Below are 17,255 nucleotides of genomic sequence, written 5' to 3'. Positions count from 1 at the left end.
TCTGCATGTTGCTGTCCAGTTCTCCCAGCACCATTTGTTAAAGAGACGGTCTTTTTTCCATTGGATGTTCTTTCCTGCTTTGTCAAAGATGAGTTGGCCATACGTTTGTGGGTCTAGTTCTGGGGTTTCTATTCTATTCCATTGGTCTATGTGTCTGTTTTTGTGCCAGACATTTGCCATTCTGACAGGTATAAAATAATATGTCATTATGATTTTGATTTGCATTTCTCTGGTGATGAGTGATATTGAAAGTCTGTATGTTTGTTTCTTTGTTTATTTGTTTCTTTATCTTTGAGAGCGAGATAGAGCATGAGAAGGGAAGGAGCAGAGAGAGAGGGAGACACAGAATCCGAAGCAGGGTCCAGGCTCTGAGCTGTCAGTACAGAGCCTGATGCAGAGCTCAAACTCACGAACCATGAGATTGTGACCTGAGCCGAAGTCAGACACTTAACAGAGCCATCCAGGTGCTCTGAAACTCTGTATGTTTTCAACAATAACTCCCCATTCCTTTCTCCCATCTGTTTCTGACAACCATTGTTCTACTTTCTGTTTACACATATTTGACCAGTTCATATACCTCTTATAACTGTAATTATACAATATTTGTCCTTTCCTCTCTGGCTTACTTACCATGTCTTCAAAGTTCGCTCATATTATAGTTTGTGTCAGAATGTCCTTCCTTTTTAATGGTGGAGTGGAATTCTATTGCAGGCTTATGCCACATTTTGTTTATTCATTCATCTATTGGTGGATATTTGAGTGGGGCTACAGGATTTTTAGAAGTAGATGCAGCTTCTCCATCTCTCTTACACTATCCAATTTAGAGAGCCTGAGATCTTGGAAAACAAATGAACTACAAGAAGGAAGGATCTTGAGCCCTGGAATAACCACGGAAACTGCCCCCTGAACAGGCATACCTGCATGGGTCCTTTATCTGAGTAAGAAACACACTTTCATTGTATTAATTAACCACTGGAAATGTGGAGTTTATTTGCTACAATATCTTGTGTTACCACGGGCTACTCATTCTCCATTACTTGACAAAATACTTTTTGGTCACTGACCCACAAAAATAATTTTTTCCGTCTCTCTACCACCACAATGTCTCTGCTAGAAAACCACAGTCCCTCAAAAATCAAGAAAGCATGCAATATTGAAAGGGGGCTTTGCACTTTGCCCCCATCATTAAGAGTAAGAATCGTGACTTCTTTTCCAGAACCTGCTCAAGATCAGCTCCTCTTTTACCTTGACTGAACTAAGATATTTGTCTGTGTGACCCTGGATCATGTTTCAGTTCAAATACTGAATTTTCTTTTATGAAACTGTGCAAAGCCCTTCATGACAAAATCATCAGGCCTTCACCTGCCAGGGGCCCTGAAAATCAAAGTAACTACTGCCATTTGTGTTGGCACCACCCCCAGATGTGTTTCATTTGTTTTTGATTAAGCTTTGCTAGCCAAACTTTATAATGTTCACCTTTCCCTTATTTAGTAAGGTTCTGCAAACAGAGGGCATCACCTTTTGTGAAATGTGTACAGATTGATCTTAACATCATCAGATGACAGGTTACGTAAGTGTGAATAAAACACAGTAACATTTCCATGCTGAGAAGAGTGACTACAGAGTCAGACTGGACTGCCCAGATTTCCAAGATTCCAGGAGCCCTCCAGGTATCTGGTCTATCTCCTCCCTCAGATCCATTTTTCAGGTTGTTTCAGAGAGATAGCTTATTTTCTAAGACATCCTTTAACTGAAAGGTGGATTTTCCTTGTATTCAGTCTGGAATAATTAGGAAGCAGGGAATACAAATTTAAAACAATTTTTTAAATTTTTATTTATTTTTGAGAGAGAGGGAGAGAGAGAGAGTGCATGAGAGTGCACACCAGTGGGGGAGGGGCAGAGGGAGAGGGAGACATAGAATCCAAAGCAGGCGCCAGGCTCTGAGCTGTCAGCACAGAACCTGACGTGGGGCTTGAATCCACAAACTGTGAGATCATGACCTGAGCTGAAGTCAGACACTCAACCGACTGATTCCCCAGGTGCCTCAGGGAATACAAATTTTAAATGTGTGTTGGAACAGTCAAGGGACAGTAGTTCACCCCATCTCTGCAGGATCAAAAGGACCCGAGAGCATGGTCATTTTAAGACTACAGAGCTGGCATTGGCTGAAATGCTAAGCCAGGTTGTCTCTGGTCATACTGGCTCCTGGGACACCAGTTCTTGAGGGTCTCACCCTGAATGGGGAATGGGATGGGTGAGGATTAGATAGAAAGGAAAGGAGGAGAGGGGAGTGAGAATTTGAAGCATTAGAAATGGGACAGAGGAGGCCAATGAAGGAGGAAGAATTCACTAGTTGGTGGGTGAATCAGGAGGGGAAGAAATGAAAGGAGAAAAGGGAAAAGGAGAATGAATGAAGACTGATTGGTATTGGAGGTGCCTTCAGCTAGGAGCAGGTCCACAATTTGCAAGGCCCTGTACAAAATGAAAATGCAGGATCCCTTGTTCCAAAATTAAGAATTTCAAGATGGAAAGCAGACACATGAAAAATGCTCAACATCACTCATCATCAAGAAAATACAAATCAAAACCACATTGAGATACCACCTCACATCAGTCAGAGTGGCCAAAGTTAACAACTCAGGCAACAACAGATGTTGGTGAAGATGTGGAAAAACAGGAACCCTCTTGCACTGTTGGTGGGAATGCAAACTGGTGCAGCCACTCTGGAAAACAGTGTGGAGGTTCCTCAAAAAACTAAAAATAGAACTACCCTACGACCCAGCAATAGCACTACTAGGAATTTATCCAAAGGATACAGGAGTGCTGATTCCTAGAGGCACATGGACCCCAATGTTTACAGCAGCACTATCAACAATAGCCAAATTATGGAAAGATCCCAAATGTCCATCAACTGATGAATGGTTAAAGATGTGGTTTATACATACAATGGAATACTAGTTGGCAATGAGAAAGAATGAAATCCTGCCATTTGCAACAATGTGGATGGAATTCAAGGGTATTATGCTAAGTGAAATAAGTCAGAGAAAGACAGATAACATGTTTTCACTCATATGTAAAATTTGAGAAACTTAACAGAAGACCATGGGGGAAGGGAAGAGGAAAAAAGAGAGGGAGGCAAACCATGAGAGACTCTTAAATACAGAGAACAAACTGAGGTTGATTGAGGGGAGAGGGGGAGAGGGGAAAATTGGTGATGGGCATTGAGGAGGGCACTTGTTGGGAGGAGCACTGGGTGTTGTATGCAAGTGATGAATCACAGGAATCTACTTCCGAAACCAAGAGCACACCATATACACTGTATGTTAGCTAAGTTGACAATAAATTATATGTGTGTGTATATATATATATATATATATATATGAAGAATTTCAAGATGGGGATAGCAGACCATTAAACAATCGTGGGGCCATTCTTAGCACAGGGTTCTGTGCTATTGCACAGCTTGCATTTCCACGAAGCTGATCTTATCTTCAACATATTGGCAAAACCAGAAAGCTGGAAAAGAATTAACATTTCAGTAGTGTCTATATGATATAAAACCATCTGGTTTACTGAAACTGGATCTTTGGCACCATTGCTTGGTTGCTTTGAATTTTTCTTAGGCCATCTATTTGCCTTGTGTTATATCAATTTAACTCAGTTTTTTTTTTTTTTTTCGTACTTGGCTCTGTTGCTAACAGCTTTAAGATAAGACCTGTGCCTGCTTACTGGATAATAACTACCGTGAAATTAATAGCTATTCATAGTTTTAAATACCAGGCTCAGAGATGTTCTTAATTGCACATTAAAGGGTCAGGCACTAGCTTAAATTTATTGAACATAGAGAGACCTTGTGATAAGTTCATTCAGACGCATAGGAAGAAAGCATGAAGAAGACATTCATGAAAGTGTAATTATGTCCAATTATTAGGAAAACAAAATTAGTTTACTTAACTTGTATATTTTCCTTTATGCTAATGATAATAAATTAAAATGACACTAGTCCCCTTTCTCCTGTAGTCTGCATGGCTCTAAGTTCCATATTTAGTTTGTCTTTGTGCAGATAAGAATTCCATTTTATATAAAAAGTCAAAGATTAAGAATTTGATGGGTATCTATGCTTAGTTATTGGTATCTGGCTCTCCTTTACACATCAAAAAGGTAGCTGGGTCTCTGGGCAGGAAGCCCTCTGCATGTCTGCTATTTGCTGGGATGTAGGGTAACTAAGACCATCATCCTTTTATTTTTACCTTCTCATGGTGTGCATTTCTCAATTTCTAAACCATCAAGCTTGGAATTTTAGTTTGTTTTATTTATTTTATATATATATAAAAAGAGAATATTTATATATATATATAAATATATATATAAATATATATATATTTATGAGAGTGAGAGAGCTAGCAGGGGAGGGGCAGAGAGAGAAAGGGAGAGAGAATCTCAAGCAGGTTCCTCACTGTCAGTGCAGAGCCCGGAGTGAGGCTGGGTCTCACTAACTGTGAAATCTCACGAATCTGAGCTGAAATCAAAATAACTGACTGAGCCACCCAAGCCCCCTGGGTGGACAAATCTAAGTTTTACTCAGAAGATGCCAAACATATATAGAGAAACTAGCACTCAAAACCTTTTTCATTTTGAAATAATTTCAGATTTACAGAACTGTGGTAAAAATAGCGCAGGTATAAGCTTCAACCAGTTTCTCCAAATGTTAATATCTTACATAAACCAAAGTACAATTATTAAAACTGGGAAATTAACATTGTTATAATTTTATTCAAATTTTGCCATTTATTCTACTAATTTTTAAAATGCTTAAGGGGCGCCCAGGTGGCTCAGTCGGTTAAGTGTCTGACTTCCACTCAGGTCATGATCTCACGGTTTGTGGGTTTGAGCCCTGCATCAGGCTCTGTGCTGAACGATTGCTCAGAGCCTGGAGCTTGCTTCAGATTCTGTGTCTCCTTCTCTCTCTGCCCCTCCCCCACTCATCCTCTGTCCCTCTCTGTCTCTCAAAAATAATAAAATGTAAAAAATTTTTTAAAAAATGTTTAAACTACAGGGGTGTCTGGCTGGCTCAGTGAGTGGAGCATGTGACACTTGATCTCAGGGTTGTGAGTTCCAATCCTATGTTGCATGTAGAGATAACGAAAAATAAAATCTTTAAAAAAATAAAATAAAATGTTCAAACTACTTAGAGAACAACCTGGTGGTTGCCAGAGGGGAGGTGGATAGGGGGATGGGTGAAATAGATAAAGAAGATTAAGAGTACATTTATCATGATGAGCACTGAAGTAATGTACAGAATTGTTGAATCACTATATTGTACACCTGAAACTAATATAACACTGTATGTTAATTATACTTGAAAAAAATTAAAATGTTCGAACTGAGTTTTAGTAAGATATAGCTGATAACATGTCATTTTCTGATTTCAGAATTTTTCCCTAAAATGTGTTTACCATCTGAGTTGTTTGTAGTTTTAGAGCAAACACTGATACTGCTGAAAACCTGAAGTTGTCATATTAAGGCAATCTCTATATAAATTGTCCAGTTTTAGTGCTTGAATGGGACTTTTGTTACCTCCTAACTCTGGAAAGATAAACTGGTGAGCTTCAATATCAATGCAACAAGCTCCTAGATTTAAAAAATTTGAACATTTTATTCACTGATAAGCTTTTTCTTCTTTTATTATGCCCTTTGCCCAATTACATATCATTTAACATAATGATTATCCAGATGTATATAGGCTATAATCCTTTCATTTCTAGAATGTGATCTTTTTCAATACTAGCTCTAGAGGAAAAAAAGTCTGCACATAAACACATAATTTTGCATATACAATATGTAGTTGCTCATTATGAATCTATTTTGAAAGATTTCAAAATGGATCTATTTCTTTTTTTATCTTAAAGATTTTATTTTATTTTTAAGTAATCTCTATACCTAACATGGGCCTCCAATTCACAATCCTAAGATCAAGTCACATACTCCACTGACTGAGCCAGCCAGGTACCCTGAAAGACTTTCTTGAAAACAAGGAAGGAGTCATTTCCCATATGGTGTAAGTATAGGTTCTTTTTATCTGATAGCAACAAATAATATTTAAAAATAGATTTTTTATGGGGTGCCCCGGGTGGCCCAATGGGCTAAGCATCTGACTCTTGATTTCAACTCCAGTCATGATCTCGCGATTCACGAGATTGAGCCCTGTGTCAGGCTCCACGCTGACAGCATGGAGCCTGCTTGGGATTCTCTCTCTCCCTCTCTCTCTCTGCCTCTCTTACTCTCACTCGTGGGTGTACTCTCTCGCTCTCTCTCAAGATAAGCAATCATTAAAAAAATATATGAATATAAATATAAATATAAATATTTAATTCCAGCAGGATATACACTAAAATATTTCCAGTGGATTGTAGGTGATGATTTTTTATTTTTTTCTATTTTCATCTCTATTTTCAAGGTCTTTTCAGGTATTTATTTATTTGTTTATTTATTTATCTGGGTTAGGGCTTTTTTTTTCTCTTTCATTTTGACAGCCAACATTTATTTTTTTTAACACTTATTTATTTATTTTGAGAGAGAGAGATAGAGAGAGAGATGAGAGAGCATGAGTAGAGGAGGGGCAGAGAGACACAGAGAGAATCCCAAGCACTCTCTACATAGCATGGAGCCCTATGCGGAGCTCAAACCCATGAACTGTAAGATCAAGACCTGAACTGAAGTCTGACACTTAACCAACTGAGCCACACAGATACCCCAACAGTTAACATTTAAAAAAAATTTTTTTTAACGTTTATTTATTTTTTTGGGACAGAGAGAGACAGAGCATGAACGGGGGAGGGGCAGAGAGAGAGGGAGACACAGAATCAGAAACAGGGTCCAGGCTCTGAGCCATCAGCCCAGAGCCCGACGCGGGGCTCGAACTCACGGACCGCGAGATCGTGACCTGGCTGAAGTCGGACCCTTAACCGACTGCGCCACCCAGGCGCCCCAAGTTAACATTTAAAATAAAAAATTTTCATAAGAGAAAAGCTATTTTCATTTTGGATAAAGAGTGCTGTGTGATTAGAAATTATGTTAAGATATTATCCAGTAATTGAAAACCTTTGTATTTTTTTTCTTGGCTCTCTATTATAGAGATTTATAAAATATACATTAAAATAGTATAATGAATCTCTTTACACATCATACAGCTTCTCCAGTTGTCAGCTCTTGACCAACTTGTTTGATCTATATTTCTACCAACTTTCGCCTCCTCTATTAGTTTTTAAATATATGATTTTAGGGGCGCCTGTGTGGCTCAGTCGGTTAAGCGTCCGACTTCAGCTCAGGTCACGATCTCGCGGTCCATGTCTTCGAGCCCCGCGTCGGGCTCTGGCCTGATGGCTCAGAGCCTGGAGCCTGCTTCTGATTCTGTGTCTCCCTCTCTCTCTGCCCCTACCCCGTTCATGCTCTGTCTCTCTCTGTCTCAAAAATAAATAAAACGTTAAAAAAAAAATTAAATATATGATTTTAAAAGCACTAAATTTTCCTTCTTAATCATTTTCAAGTGCACAGTTCAGTAGTGTTAAGTGTATTCACATTGTTGTGTAACACATCTCTAGAACTTCATCTTACAAAACTGAAACTATACTTTCTTAAACAGTTTATCGTTCCCCTTTTCCTCCTGCTCCCAGTCTTTTTATCTCTTGTTTCTATGATTTTGACTACCTTAGATAATTCATATGAGTAGAATAATATGGTATTTGTCCTTTTATGAGTGACTTATTTCACTTAGCACAATGTCCTCAAGGTTCATCCATGTTGTAGCATGTGACAAGATTTCCTTCCTTTTTTAAAGGTTGCATAATATTCTATTGCACATACGTACCACATTTTCTTTGTCTATTCGTATGTCAGTGGACATTTGGATTACTTCCACCTCTTTCTTCTATTATTTTTAAGCAAATCCTATATGTTATATTATTAGAAATATTCTTTATTTCATATTAATCCAATCCAAGTTATATCATTTCATATTAAATAAGTCAAACCCCAATTCAATATTATCTCAAGACAAGATACAGTTGGAAGATGGTTGTTCCATGCTATGCTATAGGATTCTAAATCACACATTCAACAGGATCAGAAAACAAATTCTTCACATGTTCCTGCACATTCTAGATCAGATTTGAATTTGTGATTATTATTTAAGAAGTGCCATAGCAATCTTTGAATGATTGGAAGCCAGTATTTATAGGTAGCACAATGGATAATGCGAAGTGAAAGGTAATGATGCAACTAATATTAATAAATGGTAGTAAGGTATTGTAGAGGCTAGAAGATTCATATTATTTCAATACACACATGTTACAAATGCCATGGAATTATGAGTAATAACAGCATTGTTACTGTTTCTTGTGGCAAAACATATGAAATTAGCAATAAATAGCTCATTTGGTAATAAAGAAAAAAAAAAAAAAAAAGGAAAGTGGAACAAAGGATTCCTGGACCAAACAAGAAGAGATGATAGCTGGATATCAAGAAGAATCTTTACATGCACTGCACTGATTGAACAATAAAGAAATCTACCTATTATTTTAAGTCTTCATCAATAAGTCACTATACTTCACATGGACTTATGAATTTTATAATATGTAATTAAAAACTTTTTAAAGTATCCTCTATCCCCAAAATGGAGCTTGAACTTATGACCCTGAGACAGAGAGTTACATTCTCCACCATCTGAGCCAGCCTGGTATCCTTTTATAATATATTTTTAAATCAACTTATTTTTAATTAAAAAAACATTTATTTTCAGGGAGAGTGCAAGCAGGTGAGGGGCAGGCAGAGGGGAACAGAGGATCCGAAGCAGGCTCTGCACTGACAGGCTGACAGTGAACCCAATGTGAGGCTTGAACTCACGAACCATGAGATTGTGACCTGAGCTGAAGTTGGCTGCTCAACCAACTGAGCCACCCAGATGCCCCTTAAACTGTGTTTTTTTTTTTTATAAATGTTTTGTTTATTTTTGAGAGAGAAAGACAGAGAGAGAGAGAGAGAGAGAGAGAGACAGATTCCCAAGCAGGCTTCAGGCTCCCTGCCATCAGCACAGAGCCCAACGTGGGACTTAAACTCACTAACTGAAAGATCATGACCTGAGCCGAAGTTGGACACTTAACTGACTGAGCCATCTAGATGCTCCTAAATCAACTTATTTTTATAGACAGGAGCCCCGAAGAAATATTTGCCCAGGGACCTGCATACCCTAGAGACAGCCGAGAACTTTTTGAGGAACCTCCATTCTCTTTTCCAGGGTGGCTGCACCAGTGGGAGTGGGAACCTGCAGGGAGAATCATGACTGGATGCCTGTCATAGTAAAGCATTTAGAAACTCAGTTGGAACTTATAAGGAAGAAGTCTACACCCAAAATATTTAGGAAAACGGGCAAAAAAGAGCTCAATATTTGTGCTTCCAGGCATTTCTCTGAGTTTCCCTCATAAAGGATTAAAACCAAAAATGGAAATAAAAAGAAATGTTTTCTTTGCAACTAACACAGGATTTTATTTATTTGGGTCAATCCCTAACTCATATTTCTCAGATCCTTCCTCTTACACTCAGAAAAATAAAAACTTTTACTAGTGTCCTATGTGGTCCCCAGTAATCTGGTCCCTGCCTACTTCTCTTAGTGTATTACCTACAATTCTACCCACTTGTGCTGCCACTCTGGCCTCAAACAGTCCTTCACAGAAGTTTATTTTTTGTCAGAGTGTGCATGTTCCTTTCCTTAGGTATTTGCATGAAGGGATGCCATCACTTCACACATATTTCTGCACCCAAATATTGCTTTCAGAGAGGTCTTCCCTGACTCCACCATTTTAAATATGCTCTCATAATACTTTTCGTTTGTTTATTGTTTACCCCACCTACTAGAATGTGACTTTCACTAAGGCAGGAAACTCATGTTTCCCCCGGGCCTACTACTGTGGCTGATACTCAATTGTTTGTTTGTTTGTTTAAGTATAATTAACGCACAGTGTTATATTAGCTTCAGGTGTACAATTTAGTGATTCAACAATATACATACTCAGTGCTCTTTATGGTAAGTGTACTCTTAATCCCCTTTATTTCATCCTTCTCGCCATCCTGTCCCCCCTCTGGTAACCATCAGTTTGTTCTCTGTGTTTAAGAATCTGGGGTGTTTTTTTGGTCTCTTTGTGTCTTTGTTCATTTGTTTTGGTTCTTAAATTCCACGTGTGACTAAAATCATATAGTATTTGTCTTTCCCTGACTTAGTTCATTTAGCATTATATCCTCTAGCTTCATCCATGTTGTTGCAAATGGCAAGATTTCATTCTTTTTTATGGCTGAGTAATATTCCATTGTATATGTATACCACATCTTCTTTCTCCATTCATCAGTTGATGGACACTTGGACTGCTTCCATATGTTTGCTATTGTAAATAATGCTGCAATAAACATAGGGGTGCATGTGTCATTTGAATTAGTATTTTTGTTTTCTTTAGGTAAATACATAGTAGTGGAATTACTGGATCATATGGCAATTCTGTTTTTAACTTTTTGAGGAACCTCCATTCTCTTTTCCAGGGTGGCTGCACCAGTTTGCATTCCCACAAAGAGTGCACGAGGGTTCATTTTCTCCACATCCTCACTAACACTGTTTCTTGTCTTTTTGATTTTAGTCATTCTGACAGGTATGAGGTGATATCTCATTGTGGTTTTGATTTGCAGTTCCCTGATGATGAGTGATGTTGATCATCCTTTCATGTGTCTGTTGGCCATCTGTATGTCTTCTTTGGAAAAATGTCTATTCATGTTTTTTGCCCATTTTTTCATTGCATTATTTGTGGTTTTTTGGTGTTGAGTTAAAGTTCCTTATACATTTTAGATATGAACCCCTTATTGGATGTATCATTTGCAAATATCTTCTCCCATTTAGTAGGTTGCCTTCTTGTTTTATTGATGATTTCCTTCACTGCACAAAAGTCCCAATAGTTTAATTTTGACTTTGTTTCCCTTGTCTCAGGAGACATGCATAGAAAAATGTCTCTATGGCCAATGTCAAATAAATTACTGCCTAGGTTTTCTTCTAGGAGTTTTATGGTTTTAGGTCTTACATTAGGTCTTTGACCCATTTTGACTTTATTTTTTGTGTATGGTCTAAGAAAATGGCCCAGGTTCATTCTTTTGCATGTAGCTGTCCTGTTTTCTCAACACTATTTGTTGAAAATACTATCTTTTCCCATTGCATATTCTTGCCTCCGTTGTTGTAGACTGATTGGCCATATAGTTGTGGGTTTATTTCTGGATCCTTTATTGTGTTCTATTGCTCTATGTGTCTATTTCCGCACCAATGCCATACTGTTTTGAGTACTATAGCTTTGTAATGTATTTTGAAATCTGGAATTATGATACCTCCAGCTTTGTTCTTTTTCAAGATTGTTTTGGTTCTTCTTGGGTCTTTTGTGGTTTCATACAGATTTTAGGATTAATTGTTCTAGTTCTCTGAAAAATGCTTTTGGTATTTTGATAGGGATTACATTAAATGTGTACATTGTTTTGGGCAGTATGGACATTTTAACAATATTGGTTCTCCCAATCCATGAGCATGGACTATCCTTCCATTTGTTTGTGTCATTTGCATTTCTTCATCAAAGTTTTACAGTTTTCAAAGTATATGTCTTTCACCTCTTAGTTAAGTTTCTTCCTAGGTGTTTTATTCTTTTTGGTGCAATAGTAAATGAGGTTGCTTTTCTTAATTTCTCTTTCTGCTGCTTCAGTTTTAGTTCTAGCAGTTATTTTTGGTGGAGTCTTTAAAGTTTTCTATAAATAGTATCATGTCATCTGCAAATAGTGTCAGTTTAATTTCTTCCTTACCAATTTGGATGCCATTTATTTATTTATTTATTTATTTATTTTTCTCCTGATTGCTGCAGCTAGGGCTTTGAGTACTATGTTGAATAAAAGTGGTGAGAATGGGGGCGTCTGGGTGGCTCAGTTGGTTAAGCATCTGACTCTTGATCTTGGCTCAAGTCATGATCGCATAGTTTGTGGGGTTGAGCCCTGTGGCAGGCTCTGTGCTGACAGTGTGTCACCTGCTTGGGATTCTCTCTCTCCCCCTCTCTCGGCCTCTCCCCTGCTTGTGTGCATGCTCTTTCTCTTGTTTCTATGTTTTAGGACAGTTTGTTACATCTCCTGATCTTGAAAGTAATGTCCTCATGAAGAAGAGGTCCTAGGCAGTGCCCCCAGTTCATCAGAACCAGATGTTTCAGGGGGTCTCCTGTGTGTATGGCTTGCACTTTATGTTGTGGCTGAGTCATGTCTGTTTTCAGTCCAGTTGGCTGCAATGGCTCCCTTTGCCTGTCGTGGGCAGGATTTGGTGTCTGTCCTGTTAAGGGGCAATATAGGGGGGCCTTAGGCTTGTAGATGGGTCAGACCACACGCCTTCCCTAAACTTGTTTGCCAGGGCTGTGGTTGCATGGAACTGTAGGGCACCATTCCTATGTTGTCCTTTGAAAGGCTTTTGTTGATGGGCAGTGCCTACAGTTAGACCAGATATCTTCTCCCAGTCTGTTGGGATTTCAGTGACCCTGAACTATAGGACTCTCTCCTTGTACTACCCCTTGTGAGCTTTTTGTGGTGGGTGGACTGGCAGTCAGATCAGGTGTCTGCCCCCAGGCCCCTGCTGGGGCTGCTGTCAAACTGGCATGTGTGGTTATCTTCCCCTCTCCTTTGGGAAAGAGTGGCATTGGTCACTTTTGAAGCTGCTTGCAGAATGAGCTATGTCAGGAGCCACCCTGGAGTGGGGTGTGCTGTGGTGGATGGGACAAGTCCACAAGAGAACATGGGAGCAGGGCAACCAGTGTTAGCAAGTTATATGGAGAGTGTTGGAGCTGTTTCCCACCAGCGTTGGGCGATCTTGGCTGGGGGGGTGGGGGAAAGGAAGCATGGAAGAGAAATGGCACCTGTCAGATCTTTTGTTCTTTTTGTTTGTTTGTTTAATTTTTTTTATTGATTATTTATTTTTTAAAATTTCTCTATTACATTTATTTATTTTTGAGAGACAGAGTGAGACAGAGCATGAGCAGGGGAGGGCCAGAGAGAGAAGGAGACACAGAATCCAAAGCAGGATCCAGGCTCTGAGCTGTCAGCACAGGGCCCGATGCGGGGCTCGAACCCACGAACTGTGAGATCATGACCTGAGCCGAAGTCAGACACTTAACTGACTGAGCCACCCAGGCGCCTCTATTGATTATTTATTTTTGTGAGAGAGAGAGAGAGCGAGTGTGGGAGCGGGGGAAGGGCAGAGAGAGAGAGGGAGACACAGAATCTGAAGCAGGCTACAGGCTCTGAGCTGTCAGCACAGAGATCGAACTCACGGATCAGGAGATCATGACCTGAGCTGAAGTCAGTCTCTTAACCAACGGAGCCACCCAGGCACCCCCAGGTCTTTTGCTCTTGAAGAAATATCCTAAATGGCTAACAGGCACATGAAAAGATGCTCAACGTCGCTCCTCATCAGGGAAATACAAATCAAAACCACACTCAGATATCACCTCACGCCAGTCAGAGTGGCCAAAATGAACAAATCAGGAGACTATAGATGCTGGTGAGGATGTGGAGAAACGGGAACCCTCCTGAACTGTTGGTGGGAATGCAAACTGGTGCAGCCACTCTGGAAAACAGTGTGGAGGTTCCTCAGAAAATTAAAAATAGACCTACCCTATGACCCAGCAGTAGCACTGCTAGGAATTTACCCAAGGGATACAGGAGTACTGATGCATAGGGGCACTTGTACCCCAATGTTTATAGCAGCACTCTCAACAATAGCCAAATTATGGAAAGAGCCTAAATGTCCATCAACTGATGAATGGATAAAGAAATTGTGGTTTATATACACAATGGAGTACTACATGGCAATGAGAAAGAATGAAATATGGCCCTTTGTAGCAACATGGATGGAACTGGAGAGTGTTATGCTAAGTGAAATAAGCCATACAGAGAAAGACAGATACCATATGGTTTCACTCTTATGTGGATCCTGAGAAACTGAACAGGAACCCATGGGGTAGGGGAAGAAAAAAAAAAAAAAAAGAGAGAGAGATTAGAGTGGGAGAGAGCCAAAGCATAAGAGACTCTTTAAAAATGAGAACAAACTGAGGGCTGATGGGGGGGTGGGAGGGAGGGGAGGGTGGGTGATGGGTATTGAAGAGGGCATCTTTTGGGATGAGCAATGGGTGTTGTATGGAAACCAATTTGACAACAAATTTCATATATTAAAAAAAAAGATTAAAAAAATAAATAAAAAGAAAAAAAGAAATATCCTAAAGATCCCTGCCTCCCCAGGGCATGTTCTGAGTTTAGTAAATAAATCTACTTCCCACATACCTCAGATGCTTCTCAAAGTGCTGTTTCTATGTTGTATCTTGAAGGGATTGTTTGTTATGCTGTTTCTTTAAGGGTGGGGACTATTTCCTATAACCCTTTGGCTCTCCCAGAGCCTGAACCCACAGATTTTGAAGGTACCTGGAGTTAAGTCCCATTGATTATAAAAACTTGCAAAGTTAAGCCCCATTGACTTTTAAAACCAAATGTTATGGGAACTTGGGTTCCCAGTGCAGGTCTCCTGTTCTGGGGTACCTGATGTGGGGTCTGTTCCTCTCCCTTCTTCATGCTTGTGGCATCCTTTCCATTTGTGGCTAGTTTCCAGGAGTTTTGTTCCTGACTGTGTCTCCCTTCCTACCCTTTTTTATTTTATTTATTTATTTTTTTTTAATTTTTTTTTCAACGTTTATTTATTTTTGGGACAGAGAGAGACAGAGCATGAACGGGGGAGGGGCAGAGAGAGAGGTAGACACAGAATCGGAAACAGGCTCCAGGCTCTGAGCCATCAGCCCAGAGCCCGACGCGGGGCTCGAACTCACGGACCGCGAGATCGTGACCTGGCTGAAGTCGGACGCTTAACCGACTGCGCCACCCAGGCGCCCCTCCTACCCTTTTTTAATGTGGGTTCCTCTCTACGATGAACTGTGGAGAATCTGTTGTGCCAGTCTTTTTCTGGGTTAGTTGTGCCTGTATGGCTGTTATGTAGGTGTGTCCTGGGACAAGGTGAGCTCTTCTTACTCTGGCATCTGCCCAGGCTCTCCAACAGGTATTGGTTAAGCAAAAAAACAAAACAAAACAAAACAAAACAAAAACAAAACAAAACAAAAAACAAAACAAAACAAAACAAAACAAAACAAGTGAATGAACTGAGAAAAATTGGAAACATCGTACATGTCTATTACAAAACAATCATTAATTATAATATCATTTAGTACTGTTTGCCCAAGAGAAAGCATGAGGTTAAACTCTAATGAAAGAAAAAGCTCTTTGTGATGCACTGGTAAGTTAAAAAAAACAAGTTACAGAATATGATGTATGTTATCAACATATTATGTAACACATACAATAAAAGAATGTAATGTATTTATCATATATATGCTTGTGTATGCCTTAGAAACTGATCAAAAGATTGTGCATTAGTAGCCGGACCTCTGGGGAATGGGATTGTGGGAGATAGGCTTATGTTTTCTATTTTCCACATTTCTCTTTTGAACCTTTGTAAACACATTTTTATTTATTTTTTTAAGTTTATTTATTTATTTTGAGGAAGAGAGAGAGAGAAAGAAAGAGAACCAGCTGGGGAGGGACAGAGAAAGAGGGAGAGAGAGAATCCCAAGAAGGTTCTGTACTGTCAGTGCAGAACCTGATGTGGGGCTCAATCCCACAAACCATGAGCTGAAATCAAGAGTCAGACACTTAACTGACTGAGCCACCCAGGCGCCCCCATGTAATTAACACTTTTTTTTTTAATGTTCATTCATCTTTGAGAAAGAGAGAGATGGAGAATGTGAGTGGGGAAGGGGCAGACAGAGAAGGAGACACAGAATCTGAAGCAGACTCCAGACTCTGAGCTGTCAGCACAGAGCCCAAGGCAGAGCTTGAACACATGAACCGTGAGATCATGACCTGAGCTGAAGTTGGATGCTTAACCGACTGAGCCACCCAGGCGCCCCTAAAATAATACATTTTAAAGCTTCACTTATAAAGTTCTTAGTTTTATTATTTTTAAAAAATTTATTATCTTATTATTTTTAAATTCTAGAGAGAGAGAGAGAGAGAGGAAGAGAGACAGTACATGCAGGGGAAAGGGGCAGAGGGAAAGAGAGAGAATCCCAAGCAGGCTCCACGCTCAGCATGGAGCCCAATGTGGGGCTTGATCCCACATCCCTGGGATCATGTCCTGAGCTGAAATCAACATTTGGATGCTTAACTGACTGAGCCACCCAGGCATGCCTAAAGTTCTTAGTTTTAAAGCAAAAAATTAAAATGTCATCATGAACAAAAATTATTGCCAAAGTAACAAGGGAAAAAAATATCTCATAACAATCATACTCTCCTCAGTGCCACACATAGAAAGGATTCAGTAAGTCATTTGATCAACCAACACTCTCACTATCAGAGAAGCCAAAGTTGAGAGAACCCCTGCACCCCTTAATATCTGGATGCTATTACTATCTAGACCCTTGCTTCCTAAAGGAGATTCCTAGACACTCAGAGATTAGAAATGAAAACTCTATTTTATAAACACAAGAGGTTGTTTTTTAAAAGCACAACATATTTATCATTTATTTTCAATAAATTGTTTTTATTAATGGTTTATTTTTCATCATTTGTTTTTAATGAAAAACAGGAGGATAGTTGATGTAAAAGCAGTCTCTTACATATGAGAAAAACATAAAAACAAGATTAGTCTTGATGTGGTGGGAATCAGATTTCTTCTCTATTAAAAAAAGAGACCACTCTTTTTCTCCTGTCAGATCCATCGTCTAGTATTAGGTAGTCAGCCTAATTCCTTTTCCAGTGTTAGTTTCCATTTTGAAGCTCAAAACTATCTAAACATATCTGGTACCAATGATATGTGAAAGCATAAACTATAAAGAAAAAGATATCATGAGGTTAAAATTTCAGATATTCAGAGATACAAGAGAGAGTCACCTTTTGTAGTGTCATAGTATTTTAAGAGATTATGAAAAGGACAGAAAGTATGGAGGGCCCACTCTAAGTGGATATATAAGACCTATATAAAGGACAGAATCAAACAAGAAACCATAGAATACCATTGCACTGTTTTGGGCTGATGAAAAAGGGAGAAGCTAGAGAAAGATTCCAAATGTTGAATTTCATAGAAATAACCTCTCTGTCCTTTGGAGCAC

The sequence above is a fragment of the Herpailurus yagouaroundi genome, unplaced genomic scaffold (genome assembly GCF_014898765.1).
Source record: "Herpailurus yagouaroundi ecotype Mexico unplaced genomic scaffold, PumYag 28, whole genome shotgun sequence".
NCBI lineage: Eukaryota > Metazoa > Chordata > Mammalia > Carnivora > Felidae > Herpailurus > Herpailurus yagouaroundi.
The sequence above is the reverse complement of the archived record's forward strand: the minus strand, read 5'-3'. Positions refer to the sequence as shown.